Below are 14,238 nucleotides of genomic sequence, written 5' to 3'. Positions count from 1 at the left end.
GTGTTTGTGCATTACTCATCTCTGAGCTGCCGATTTTAGCTGTGTATTTCTTGGCATTGGGGAGGTTATGAGTCTAATGCCCCTCATTCCAAATCCATGTATGGTCTGTGCTATCAGCTCAGCTGGCCAGCAGCAGTGGGGTTTTTTTTCCTCCACTGATCTCTGCACTTGAACGTTATTCTTCAGATAGTTAAGGTGGGATGGAGCTGAAAAATAATGACACCTGCTTAGCACGGGATGGATTTTCCTTCTGCCAATAGCTGGTCAATGTTTGCAATGCCTGTGCCACTGGAATGCTGCTGTTTGGTTTACTTCCCATTCAGAAACGAAAACAAAATTGGTTAATAGTGCTATTTTTCTGCAGAACATAAATTATTTGTTTCAGAAATGTTGATACACTGTTTCTTTAAAACCATCCTGTGCTGTCTTCAACCCCAGCATGTCACAGTGCGGTCGCAGCATCCAGCTCACACTTGCAGGAGAAATTCGCTGCTCTTAGCTGCCAGGTTCTGTTACTCTTTTATATGGAACATTTGGCTGTCAGTGTCACTCTTCCCTTGTAGGACAACCAGTCCACTTTCTGGCTGCAGAGATGGTGAAAGGTATTATCTACTCTTTAAAAAAAATCACCCCGATTTTTATAACCATGGACTCTGAGTCCATTCAATGCTGACATTCTTATCTGTTAGGGAGACTTATGTTGCTAAAGACACAGTCAGAGAGAGTAAAACATGGGCCACAATGTCTTTGATTATTTGGAGCATCACAGATTGTTCCGAGCCAGTAACATCAATATTATTCTTATTCTTGGATGGATCTTGTGAAACACTCTCTTCCTACAAATATTCTCATCATGGTATCAGTGTGTGGTATCAGAGCAGATAGCTGATCACTGCTATTAATCAACTGGACATAGTTTTCAGTGGTCTACTGCAACAGGGCAAAAAGTACTGTATAAATGTGGCACATAGTTATTTAGCTCTCAGGCAACATTCAAAAAAATACTTAAGAACTCAGTTAAGAGTACAGAAACAATTAAATGATTGCTTGAGCTTGGATCTACCCATGTGAAAACAACTGCTGCAGTTCAATCCCCTAATGAGTTTACATTAGCAGAGGCATTCCTACAGAAGTCTCTTAATGAGATAATGTGGGATGCTGCTGCCTCCTGCTCTATTCATATGAGTACTGGATGCTCCTACAATGTGCCTGTGTCAGACTCTGCCATTGCATTTCTAGTTAGAGAACCCTGCTGGAGAGAGAGAAAGAAACAGAAGGGGAAATTATCCACTATATAAAAGGGGATCAGGCATTAGGTTACATGAACTGAAAACAACTGTGCTTGTCATTTTATATGGATGTACATGTAAAATGAGTTTAGTGAAAAATGCCCTTGCATGACTGCTGTCTCCTTCTCCCCTGTTGCCAGACTTCATCTTTAGGAAACTGTTCAGTTTGAATGTGACCCCTCAAGTTGGAGCAATTTTAGCTGGAGCTCCAGCAGCTACTGTCTTGCAGCCATTCTCCCTTGCCCGAAAGTGGGAATCCATCGCAGGGCACTCACTGGGAGGCAGATCACCTGGGCTGCCTACCCCGCATCCCACCAGGGTGCTGTGCCAGTCTGCCAGCCTGGTCTTGGCTGATACTGGCCTGAAGAGCTATGCTCCTTCCTACATTATGGACCAGCTCCTTGGAAGAGATGCGTTTTCTTCTCAGCCTTGGTTTCCTGCCCAGCTCACCATCCAGAATAAGAGAAAAACCCCTCCACTTCTCCTCCAAACGTCCCTTAAAAGGTAAGAGTTTGGAGTTCTAGGACCAAGAAAAAAGCCTGGGCTGTGATTTGTTTCATGCACTCTTTTCCCCCTCTTTGCCCAGTTCTCAGCCTGGGAAAGAAGACTGGATCATCTCATTTACAAGGAAAGACTGAGGGAGCTGGGCCTGTTCAGCCTCGAGAGGAGACAAGTGAGAAGGGACCTCATCACTCTTTGTCAGTATCTGAAGGGAGATGCCAGAGGATGGACCAGGCTCTGCTCCACGGTGCCTAACAATGGGACAAGAGGCAATGGGCAGAAACTGAAACACAAGGAAGGTCCATCTGAATATGAGGAAGAACTTTACTATGTAGATTCTGTGTGCACTGGAACAGATTGCCCAGAGAGGGTGTGGAGTCTTCCTCACTGGAGATATTCCAGAACTGGCTGGACACACTCCTGTGCAATGTGCTCTGGGATGACCCTGATTCAGCAGGGAGGATGTCCAGACGACCCACTGAGGTCCCTTCCTGACTTACCCTTTCTGTGATTCTGTGCTTCTGTGAAGATGCTCTATGTAGCAGAGATATGCTGCTGGTGATCAGGTGGTGATCAGGACTAGGCATTCCTAACCTGCTTCCTTCCAGATCACTGCCAGGTGGGCAGGCTAGCATGACCCGACAGGGAGAAGGCTCCAACATGGAGCAGGCTCTCCAAAAAATATGCTCTGTATGAACCATGGTTTGATGTGAACTTAGAGCTAAGACACTTGGGTGTAAATATTTATCTGAGCCATGTTGCATAGCTTCATCTTCCTGCCAATTTTCACTAGCTACTTCCCTCTCCCTTATTACTAAAACACAGCTCCAACCTAACTAAAAAACATTTCTTAAAATATGCAAAGCCCAGTGGCAGTAAATCAGTTTGCAAGGACACACTTTGAAACATTTCTTTTTCCTTCCAAGAAATGGAGCCCTGCTGGTTTATCTTAAAGTGTCCCATATAAGCACAACTGGAAGAAACAATTCTCATCTGCCAAAGGCCACGTGCATTTTCCACTTGGAGGTGGAAAGCAAAGTGGCTGGGGATTGGCTTGATTCACATTAATCTGTTCCATAACACTTTTCTCCCTGCTCCCATGGATTACTTATGCCTTCCATGGGGTCTGGAGCAATGCCAACAGTGGTTGGCAACAAGGCAGGGTGCCCTGCAAAGCATGGAGGGGACGGCCACTGCATGGAGCACCAGTCCTCCTGACAGAAGCAGGTCTTTCTGGACTGCTGATGTGATGGGGATGTTCTTCAATGGCACTGGACTGGAACCCAAATAAGGACACTTGGAACTTGTTATGGCTTCGGACTATGTTTCTGGCTACTGAACACAGCCTTGCCCTGCCTTCCACCAGCAAATGCCCATGCCTGGAGACCAGCACGAGGGTTTGGTCCCATGACATGGCTCTGCCTGGGGTTCCAAAGCAGAGCAAAACTCTCAACTGTCACTCAGAGAGAAAGACAGGCACCTGAAAAGGGGCCCAAAAGGTTTAAGCAGGAAGAAAAGGCCAGAGCTCTCATCCATCAGCTGTGATTCTGTAAAAAACTGGGTGCCCACCTGCAGCTCTGTGCTCCCTCACTGCAGCCCCAGAACTAGACAGAGAGATGAAAACTGATGAATATAAGAATAAAAAAAATTCTGCTATGTCCAAGCCTCATCCCTGATACGATGTTGGTGGACAGAATCTGTGAAAATTATGGGCAGCTGGTGCTGAGAACATCCACAGGTGGCCTTTTCTCTGCAAATCTTAATGTTCAGCAGGAGGGGGGTGTTTATGTATTCTGGGACAACAAAAAAAAAGCACTGCAAGAAAAATGCTTACTACTGGTGAGGATGATTCTTAGCCATCATCTGCAGCAGAATCAGGCTCTGAACATCTGAAGGGTACACCAGGACAAAGTATTTTTTGTATCGATATAATTTGAAAAACTTTGAGCAACGCAAATGCAAGTTCCTTCTCTGTCACCAGCACAGCAAATCACTTATTGATGGAAACTGAAGAGATCAATAAATATTAGTGTTGATTCAGAAATACCTCTGTACTTCATGCATTTGGCCTGTTGAGACACGAACAGCTGCTGAAGGAAGTGCTTCCTTCCCCCTTCTAGTTACTGGCAAGGGAGGTCAAAAGCAGTGGGAAAAGTAAAACCTTGTTTTGTAAAATTTCTTCACTTTTTCTTGGAGGTCCAGATGGTTTTGTTGCAATTCTGATGTCCAGGGTCAAGTAAATTTGAAATATCTGTTAACAATAGATTAGACCAAACAGCTGTCACATGTAGGGATTTTGCTGCAGTACTTCCTCCCATGGTAAAAAACCACCACAACAGATTCTCCCTATGTGTTTTGATATAATTTTACAGCAGGACTCTTTTCTCATTCCTTTCTTTCCTTTGAACCAATGCTGAAAGCCACCCTAGGAATGTCTCCCAAGGAATTCTTGCCTTTAAAGAAAACCTCTGCACAGTTCTTCACACATATATGGTCTCTGGCCTCAAGCTGCAACATGCTCCAATGATAAGCATGGCATCAATGAATATGAGATGACTACAGATAATACTTATATTGGAAATCAGTGCGGGCACACTTTTGTAACACCTTTAAACCATTTAATTTAGGCTGGTACTTTGGGGCAGAAGTTTCTGTTGTGAAGTTGTATATATAACATTGGAAGGGAACTTGCTGGGTTTCACAGTATCAAAATTCACAACTGAGGCCAAAGTAAATTAAGAACCATGCTCTTTCTTTAAAAATGCAAATAAAGAGTTCACTGAATTGCACTTTGGCAAAATGAAAAACTTCTAGAGCAGCCAGACCTGAAGAACAGAAAAATGTAACACATTCCTTAGTGTCTTTAAAATAACCCCTTTCCCCTCTCACTCTTGGTTCTAAACCCCTCCTCCTGCCACACTGAAAATTAAAAACTCATAGACAGCTGCAGAATTACTTCAGTCTTTCTATATGGGGCCTCTGAGCATAAGTAGGGTGGTCCAGCCCCTGCTGGGGCCCAGACTAACTCCCAGTGCCTGAAATGCAGAATACCCATGCTCAGTGTGTGTGATACAGGGAAATATAAACTGCACAAGGAAGAGAAAGTGCAAACCACAAACAGTTTATGAGGCAAAAATCACAGAATCACAGAAAATGCCAAGTTGGAAGGGACCCACAAGGATCACTACATCCAACTCCCAGCCCTGCACAGGACAAACCCCAACAATCCCACTATGTACCCGAGAGTATCATCCAAAAGCTCCCTGAGCTTTGGCAGCCTTGGTGCTGTGCCCACTGCCCTGGGGAGCCCGGTCAGTGCCAACCACCCTCTGGGGGAAGAACCTCTTTTTAAAATCCAACCTAACCCTCCCATGACACAACTTCAGGCCATTCCCTGGGAGCTGTTCCTGGTCCCCCCAGGGCAGAGCTCAGTCCCTGCCCCTCCTCTGCCCCTGCCCAGGAAGCTGGAACTGGACTGAGGTCTCCCCTCAGTCTCCTCTGCTCCAGCTGAACACACCAAGTGCCCTCAGTGTCCTCACACGGCTTCAAATCAAGGCCCTTCCCCATCTTCCTTGCCTCCTTTGGACACTCTCTAATGGCTCAATCTCTCCCTTCCATTGTGTCCCCCCAAACTACCCCAATGGTGCAGGTGAGGCCACCCCAGGGCAGAGCAGAGCGGGACAATCCCCTCCCTGGCCCGGCCGGCCATGCTGGGCCTGATGCCCCCAGGACAGGGATGTCCCTCCTGGCTGCCAGGGCACTGCTGACTCAGGGCCAACTGGCCACCCACCAGCACCCCCAGGGCCCTTTCCTGGCTCTGCTTTCCAGCCTCTCCTTCCCAGTCTGTCCGTACATCCGGGGTTGCCCCATCCCAGGGGCAGAATCTGGCCCTTGTTGAACTTCCCATGGTTGGTGATTCCCAGCCCTCTGATCTGCCCAGGTCTCTCTGCAGGGCCTCCCTGCCCTCAAGGGAGTCAACAGCTCCTCCCAGCTTTGTGTCATCTGCAAACTTCCTCAGTATCCCCTCCAGGTCCCCTGAGCAGACTGCACAGCTGCACTTGACATCAGCATGAGTCCTCGCCTCTCCTGGACACACAATCAAGGCAAGTTGCCAAGGTGCCAGCGGTCCACAGCGCTCCTGGGAGACTGACCAGACTCACCCCACTTAGACCTGCCTTGACTTTTACTCAGGGATAGAAGGAGGCTTGTTTCCAAGCCAGCTTCCCTCAGCCCTAAGGCAAACACGTGCATGAATTGTGCTCCCCAAGGAGGGTCCCGTGTTCCCCAGTGTGACTGCTGCTGTCACGGGCAGAGGGTGACCCCAGCCCCCCCACTAGGCCACTGCCAGCAGCCTCCTGTGCCTGTGAGCTTAAGTACAGAGTGAACAATGCTTCACGTTGAGCCATGGTATCTCTCATCTATTTACAACGATTAAATAATTTTATTTGGAGCTTGGCCGTGGAAAGGACTTTGAAAAGAGGCAGCTCTGTGCATCTGGATTTCATTAGAGCTGAACATTAATCCCTTTATGCCTTATAAGCATCCTATTCGCATTATACAGACTCAGGGTTGCTAAATGGTACTCTCAGAGCTGGTTGGCTGAAAAATGGGTTAATCAACAGCATCTCTGCTAGCATACACACTATGAAAGGCATTTTCCTCTTTCTGCTGCCTGCTCAACTGCCTGTCAGTGTTAGCATGGGCACACTCATAGAGCATTCACTGCCAAACTCCTCCTCAAAACCCAGGATAGGTTTGTGCTAAATTGCGGGATTTAATTCCACAGAATTCTGCAGTTGATTGAAATGAAAAATAGAGATCCCAGCTTCAAATTAGGATCCAAACATAATGAATTTCAGAGGAACTGCAAATCTGAAGTTACATGAGCTGGGCAAATAAAAGTAGATTTTGGCTTAGACAATTGCACTTTTTGCCAGTTTTTAGAGTTGCAGGAACATTAAGGGTTAAGCATTGACAGAGGCCAAGGGAGAGATATCACTCAGCAGCTGAGCAAAGGTCAAGAAAGGGAAGGCAGGAGGGAGCAGCATTATGTGAGCTGAGCCCATGTGAAACAGAAGGGGTCTGAAAACACAGCCTGAAGAGCTGCCAGTGGGCTGAGAAAGGGAAGGAGAAAAGTTGATTATGGAGGATGAGGAGCTCAGAGATCAAATAACCTGGAGGCCAGGGGAGAGTTTGCCAAGTGAGGTTAACAAAGAAATGTGCACATTCTTATACTAAAAAGCTCTTGCTATGAACCAATGCAAGTCAAGCTGTGTGGCCTTACAGAACATGCCCCAGTTCTTTGATGGAGTGAGAGCTGGAAAAAGACCAACAGTGGAATCACACTATTCATGTAAAGTTTTGCACAAAGCTGTTATAATTGTTCCACAGGAGCAACTGCTGCAAGGCACTGCAGAAACTCAGAGCCAAGGAAAAGAGGTAGAGAATCTTGCTCCCCTGAAGTCAGCAATAAAATATCAGTGGTCTGCAAAGGATGGGGGTGGTGAGAGTGGGTATGTCATCCCCTGGGAACTGGACAAAGGCTAAAGCAGTGCAATGACCCCTCATACCCCATGCAAGGGCACAGGCTGGGCTTGTGGGGATTGGATCTGTGTGACAGAAGGGCAGCACAGAGATACAGAGGTTCACCTGCCCCCAGAAGCACCTGCTGAGTGGCCATAGGGGTTTTTGGAGATGTTGTTCTCTGTGCCTCCATTTCTGGTGCAGCAGGCGATGGAAAACTCCAAGAAACATTCCATTTAAAGACACTTATTCTGATTTCTATATTATTCCCTGTCTTCATTTCTCCCAGTATTTCTTCTCCATTTTTGCCTTAACTCTACAGGAACTAGTGTGAAAACTGTATCAGTTGAAACTTGGCCAAATATAGGACATACTGTGGGGTACAGACGACCCCAATGGTTTCCTAATCTGCCCCTTATTTATCACTTTGGCTTAACACATTTATTCATAAGCAAATACCTACAGTCATGAGTATTTTTATGGGTCTTTGGTAAATACTTTATAATTTGATAGAATCTTTCCAATTTTGAAGTGTTCAGAGCAGAAGGCTATTGTCTGGCAAGATTTACAGAAGAGTTTCATAGATGGATTTTATATTCGCCATTACTTAGCTGTTAGTCCCTACTAGTTTTACTGATTTTCAGGTAGAAAATTTTCCTGAGGCTGAATAGTAGCTCTTCATGTACAATCCCTACACAAGGATAAATGCACATACACATCTGCATACACACACATACATGCACAAAGGTCTTTCCCAATAAATGTGGCAGACATCTTCTAACCAAGCCAAAACAAGCCTGTCAATAAGAATGATGAAAAATCAGTTTTAACTCATAAAAACATCCTGTTTTGCTTCAGTTTCTCTCTCGCTGTCCACAAACTGGACTCCACCCTACCTGTTTTCGGAGGGGTTAACTATGAGTGCCTGGTTTTGGAAACTTCCATGTCCTTATCTGTCCTGCCATTTGCTCTGAGGGAACATGAGGAGGGCAGCACTGGGCAGACAAGCAAAGAGGGGCTGATCCCCGGTGCATGGGCACTGAGCACCCATCCCTGTGCCAGGCCTTCTTCCCACAGCTCTAAGATCTCTCGAGAGGAAACGCGGAGAAGTGGAAGATGAGAAGTGGGTTTTACTGCTTTATAGTTTCGTTTTAAACTGCAGTAACTGCCATGCTCCCAGCCTCTGGCTGAAATGGAGAAAATGCTGTTAAGCAGACTTGCTGTTTGCTCTATGAGGTGTCAATAATCATATTGCTGCCACAGACCGGAGACAGAACACCTTGAAGGGGTGCCAGTCCCTCACGAGCAGCACACTGAGAGGTGGGGAGCTGGCAAGGCAGATTTCCTGTCTTAGGGAAGATAGAAAATCCATGTAGATGAGGTGTGTACCACACTTTAGTACCACCCTTGGGTGACCTCTGCATGCAGCTCCCAGCCAGACCCCTGGGCTGTCCCCTGAGCAGTGCTGCCAAATGGGTGACATGCTGCCAGTGCTCTGGAGGCTGCTGGGGGTGTTCATGTGAGACAGATGCAGCGTGACATCGGTGTGACCACACATGGGTGACACAGGACACAGGTAAGCAACAGCCCAAGTGGCCAAGTGCTACTGTGAGTGTTCTCAGAGATGCATGTATTCAGATCTGCTGGAAGCTCTTGCTGTGACAGTGTCACTGGCAAGGGTGGAGGAGTGAGCAGTATGTGGATGAAGGTGAATAGAATAAAGGAGTCTGTTGGTGTTTGTGAGGGTGCTGGTCTGACAGAGGGGTGGTGAACCTGTGGCAGGCAGAAAGATGGAGGATGGTGTGCTGATGTAATGCTGTCCACGAGGGACTGGGAAAGAAACCACAAGAAGCATCTCTGCATTGGAGCTGCAAATCAGAATCTTATGTATTACAAGCAGGAGAGGATCTGAGATCCCCCATGGTCGATCATGAAGAAAAAGTATCCACTACATCTTCCAGCTAATTAAGAGAAACCATATCCATAGTACATTTCTCATCATCTCCCACACCTATGAAGTAAAAACCAGTCTGACTACACAGATGATCGAGCCACATCCCTTGGTTACAACCTAAAAGAGTTCCAGCCCCTGAAGCTAGCTCCTCTGCAAGACAAAACCACTTCCCAATTCTGAGGCCAGCCCAGCTGAATTATAATGAACAAAGGTGGAGCACCAAGAAGCATAAATAAACCCTTCTGCGAATGCCAAGCTCGCCTAGACCAGAGCCACGTCAAGCAACCCACACATAGGTTCAGCCAAAACCCCAAGTGCAGCAGCACTTAAAGACAGGTCAAAAGAAAGGAACTGCGTCCAGTGCTGTTGATACAAATACCTTCGCTGAGCACCCAGCTCAGGGGAGGCAGAGACTATCATTATGTCTCCATGGTCAGAGATGCCTATCCAAAATTAGGCTGTGCACCCATCCAAAGTGTGGTATTGTGTTTGAGAGGGATTCCCTGAAGCAGCTGACTCTCAGAAAATTAAAATTTTTTTTAACCGATAAAATCTAATATTTATTTTCCTCGTGAAAAAAATCTATGTTAATTTTTAAAACCTCACTAGAGGGCGTTAAATAAATGGGCTGCAACTGAGCTTCTGCCTGTGCAGGCAGCGAGATCTTGGAGAAAACTGCTTAGCTGCAGGCTTGGGGGACACGTTTAAAAGGTCTGTGCATACCAAAAAGACCTCCTGACCAGTTTCTGGCTGGCTCACAGACTAAATACTTTAATTCTCTTTAGCTGTGCACTGGAAAGCACCACTGCAGGGGCTCAGGAAATGTACCCAGGAACTTCCCTGCAGCTGGGCATGAGCAGTGCCAGGTCTCAGTGAGGCACTGGCAGCTGTGCTGTGACCAGGAACACTGCCATTTATACATAACCCAAGTACCAGTGGCTTAATTAGCTTAAGGTCATGCTGGACAATCTGATGACCAAGTCCTCAAAGACATCACTGGAAGGATGAGGTGCAGTGCCTGGTCATGCTTTGTGCATCCTGGGAAATACAATCCATTTAGAGCTCCATGTTTCCGCAGAAGCAGGTGTCCATGGCCCTACTGCTCTGGCTGTGCAAGCAAGCGACTGGCTGTGATGCTGAGACAAAGAACATACTGTAAAAGATCCTCATTTTCCATCTCTGCAGGTAATGTGGAGTTGGCACATCACCGTGACACTCTGTCTGGGTACAAAGGCATCGGCAGGCAAGGGTCTGCCGAGGAAAAAGAACATTAAGGAATGTTCTAAATATAGAAGAAGATGAGAAGGTAAAGGGAAAACCAGCCACCTCTGTCTTAGGTAGGGCCCACAGGTAAAAACTGCAAGTGGCTCTAAAGAAGTGTCAGCAAAAGCTGGAATGAACAATCACTGGATTTTTTTAACAGAACTGGCTATTTATTCCAGTGGAAAATCCCTGCAAAGAAAATTGTTCCACTCAGCTACTGTTTGTATTGGATGATTCATTTGAGAATTTCAGACTGGCATTTTGGATAAAGTTTACAGTTTTCCCTCTTATTTTCCATTATTTCAGGCTAACCCTGTGCTAATACGACATTCTGATGTTTGTTCGGTTGAGTACAGAACCGCAGCTGCAGTTCCGTGCAGCCCCGGCAACCCTGCCCGGCCTCAGCCGGTGCCGCGAACCGCGCTCAGAGGCGGCTGCTGGCGGAGAGGCAACGGGACGAGGCAGCGCTGGATCCCGCGCTCGTCCTCCCGTCCCGACACGAGGGCGCGGTAACGCACCCCTGACCGGTCCCTCCTGGATCAACGGCGTGATGCAGCAGCGACTCTGCCAACACTCCTCACGCTCCGGCGCTCGCGGAGCTCCCGGTGACTCCCGTCCCGACCCCGCGGGCACACCGGACCCCGCCCGCCCGAGGGAACCGGGCTCCTCCGCCCGCCCGAGGGAACCGGGCTCCTCCGCCGCCTCCCGCCCGTCCGCTGTCCCCCGATCCGCCTCCGCGAACCTTCCCGCGCCCCCGGCGCCAACAGCTGAGCGGCTCCGCCACTGACCCTCAGCGCAGCCACTCCAGGGGAGCGGCAAACCCTCCGCCGACCCCGGCTCGGCCCCGGCAGGACGGACAGTACTTGCCTGGCTCCGCGCGGAGCCCGCGGCACAGCTCCGGGCGCGGCCGCGCTCTCATGCCCGCGGCCAGGGCGCGGCGCAGCCCATGGCCAGTGCCCGGTGCCCGGTGCCCGGTGCCCGGTGCCGGCAGCAGCAGCGCCCGCACTCGGTCCCGGCGCGGCGGCAGCGAGTGGGCGCGGGGCGGGGCGGGGCCGGGCGGGGCCGCGGTGCCACCGCCCCGAGCGCGGCCTCGGCGGTCGGAACGGCTGAGACCCCGGAGGGACCCCTTTCAGACACCGGGGGGGGGCTCTGGGGCCTCCCGGGAGCCTCTTCAGCTCGAGGCTGAACGGCCCCAGCTCACGATGCCAAAGAGCAAAACCCAGAGCGAGTACGGGGAGAGAGCCACCCCGAAAGTGGCGCTACAAGATCGATTTTCTGGGCAAATGCGGTGGGAGAGGCTGGAACTGGCGGGACTCGGGACAGCCGGGCCCGCGTGTTCTGGGAAGCCCCTGTTCCTGCACACCAGGGCACCTGAGCGCTCAGGTTTCGTGCTCCAAGACTTTGAAGGCTCCTGTCATGGGAATTTTTGCCATCCCAGACAAAGTAGAGTGGTGTATAACTGCCCTCAAAGACTGGCCCGAGCTCCTGCTGTCCACATTACTGATGCTGCCTAAAATGGGGTCTACCCAGAGGGCTGCCTGGGGGGCCAAGGTTTCTGGGCCCAGTTATCATGGAAAAGGCAGGAAAAGCAATAGTGGCCCAAGTGCATCCCCTCCCTGCTCCCCTTCATTTGCGGGTTTTAGTTGTTGTATAGGAAGTTTCCTTTAAAAAGTATTGAGTCTGCATGGCAGGGAAATTTTGTGTCTGTGGGGAAGTCTGTTTGTGTTGAAGAAGAAGCCTCTTGAGAGACGGTTCCAAGGTAAACACATACCAGAGACAGACACTTTCATAGTTCTGTCACTTTGGGAAATATCTGTGCTATAAAATCCTCTCTGGAGATGTGCTGAAATGAATATATTACATGAGATGTGCTGAAATGAATATATTACATGAGAAAAATGTACTCTAATTCATGCTAAGATGTTTTGATCTCTTTCACGTTATAGGTTCAGTCCTGCAAACAAGTACTTAAAGTGTTAAATAAATGGAAACATTTTAAAAACGAAAGTGTACCACATCTCAGTCACACAGACTGTCTTGGAAGGTTAAAAGATTTTTAAAAACTATAAAGTAATATGACATGCTATATTTGCCACCTAGTACTGTGGTCTGATCTTTGCTATCTCCCTGGATACAAGATTTGACAAGTTGTGATATTTCAGGAATGACATCTCCTCTGTCTCTAAACAACCCTTACAAATGCTTTTGAATATAAGATACATAAGAGGTAGTTTCAGAAAATGAAAGAGCAGCCCCCCCTCCCCATGTATGTGGTTTGTCTTTAAAAAGACAAAGCAGTCAGTCTCCCTCTACTCCCCAGACAGATTCATGGAGTATTAAAAACTATGCAGTCCCTCCCCATCAGCTCTCATTCTCCTAGCACATACCTCAGGGGGCATTTCCTGTAAGCAGAAAGGTACCAAAGGGACAGACAAATTTAAGACTGCAGACAAGACTAGTGCTTATTAGTGCTTTTCACCCATATTTTTCCATGTCTAGTGTCCACAATCTGCTCACTGTTGTAGCAACAATACAATAATTAAAATGGCACAGCCTTTACTAAAGGAACTCCCCAAACAAAATTTCTTGGTCTTTTATCTCTAAAGTACCTCTTTCCTAATCTATGAGCAAAAAGTATTTCCTCTGCAGTTGCAAGTTCCTCTGAATTCTGATTTAACAACACTCATTATACTAAATAAAAGTTCTCAAAAGCCTTTGAGCTTATTACACACCCACTCGTAGCTTGGTGGAGTTCAGCCATTTTCCTTTATCTCCACTGCATGGTCAAGGGGTTTTAGGATATTTGTGTGTTATAGATCAGCAAAATGTGTTAGTAACAAAGAGAACATTTCTCCTAAATTTTTGAGCAAACTTAGGCAGAGAATCCTCTTCCCTCCCCTTTGCCTCCTGCCCAAGAAATATCCGTGAATGATCAGTTTCTGAAGAACAGTGAATTTTCATAAGAAAAGAATCATAAATAGCCTGCTGTGTTCTGAAACTAGTTTGTTTTATGGTACCACAGTAGCCATGTAGGGGATCAGATATGGGAAAAGGAAATAGTTGTATTGAGCTGGGGTACAAATGCTCAGGCACTCTTTTGAAGGAGCAGAATTAGTGATCTCTGCTTGTGTTGGCTTTGCTTGCGACTTCATTGCTCCACTCCATCATCTGCTATCTTTCTGAATCACTCTGCAATGTTGGTTTTTCTTTTCCTTTTAGAAATGTGAATACACATCAAGCATGTTGTAAAGCTACAACTGCTCCAAACCAGCCAAATTGGCTGCAAGCCTGGATATTATAGGGAGGAATTCAGTCTTGGAAATGTGACAGCATCAATGGTCTTTAGGTCCCTGCTGTCTGTCAAAGGGGCGTTGAATGTCAGTGCTCCCCTGAAACAGCCTTTTCTAGCAGGGAAGCCCATTTCTAAGCAGATCGAAACCAGCTTGTTCCAACCGTAGCCCTTAAAGAGTCTTTAAGAAAAAGAATCCAGTACCCCCCTTAAAAAGAAAACCTTAACAGTTTGGAATTTGTTTTCAAAAGAGTATTCAAGATAAATTCCTTTACAACTGTTATTCCAAATCACTGTTCTTTGGAGAAATGCAAACTGTGCATTATCCCATGGGAGGCATCACAGAGGGACTCGATTCCACACCTCTGGCTCCGTCTACATTAGAAGACAAAGAATAGGCCAAGGAATTCCACTCCAGT

The 14,238-nt window shown here is 47.5% G+C and overlaps 1 protein-coding gene across 1 annotated transcript in view; it reads right to left on the bottom strand.

Moving 5' to 3' along the window:
- The window catches only part of LOC113956519 (rho GTPase-activating protein 20-like), a 32,465-nt gene extending 20,988 nt beyond the window's left edge, over positions 1-11,477 (bottom strand). Inside the window, exon 1 of the mRNA XM_027663199.1 lies at positions 11,398-11,477. The gene's annotated coding sequence lies outside the window, so the exon portion shown is untranslated. The remainder of the gene's footprint in view (positions 1-11,397) is intronic.
- Positions 11,478-14,238: the final 2,761 nt, after the last annotated feature.

The sequence above is a fragment of the Corapipo altera genome, unplaced genomic scaffold (genome assembly GCF_003945725.1).
Source record: "Corapipo altera isolate COAL_440 unplaced genomic scaffold, ASM394572v1 107b, whole genome shotgun sequence".
In the NCBI taxonomy this organism is placed as follows: Eukaryota; Metazoa; Chordata; class Aves; order Passeriformes; family Pipridae; genus Corapipo; species Corapipo altera.
This window is presented reverse-complemented; position numbering and strand designations above follow the sequence as displayed.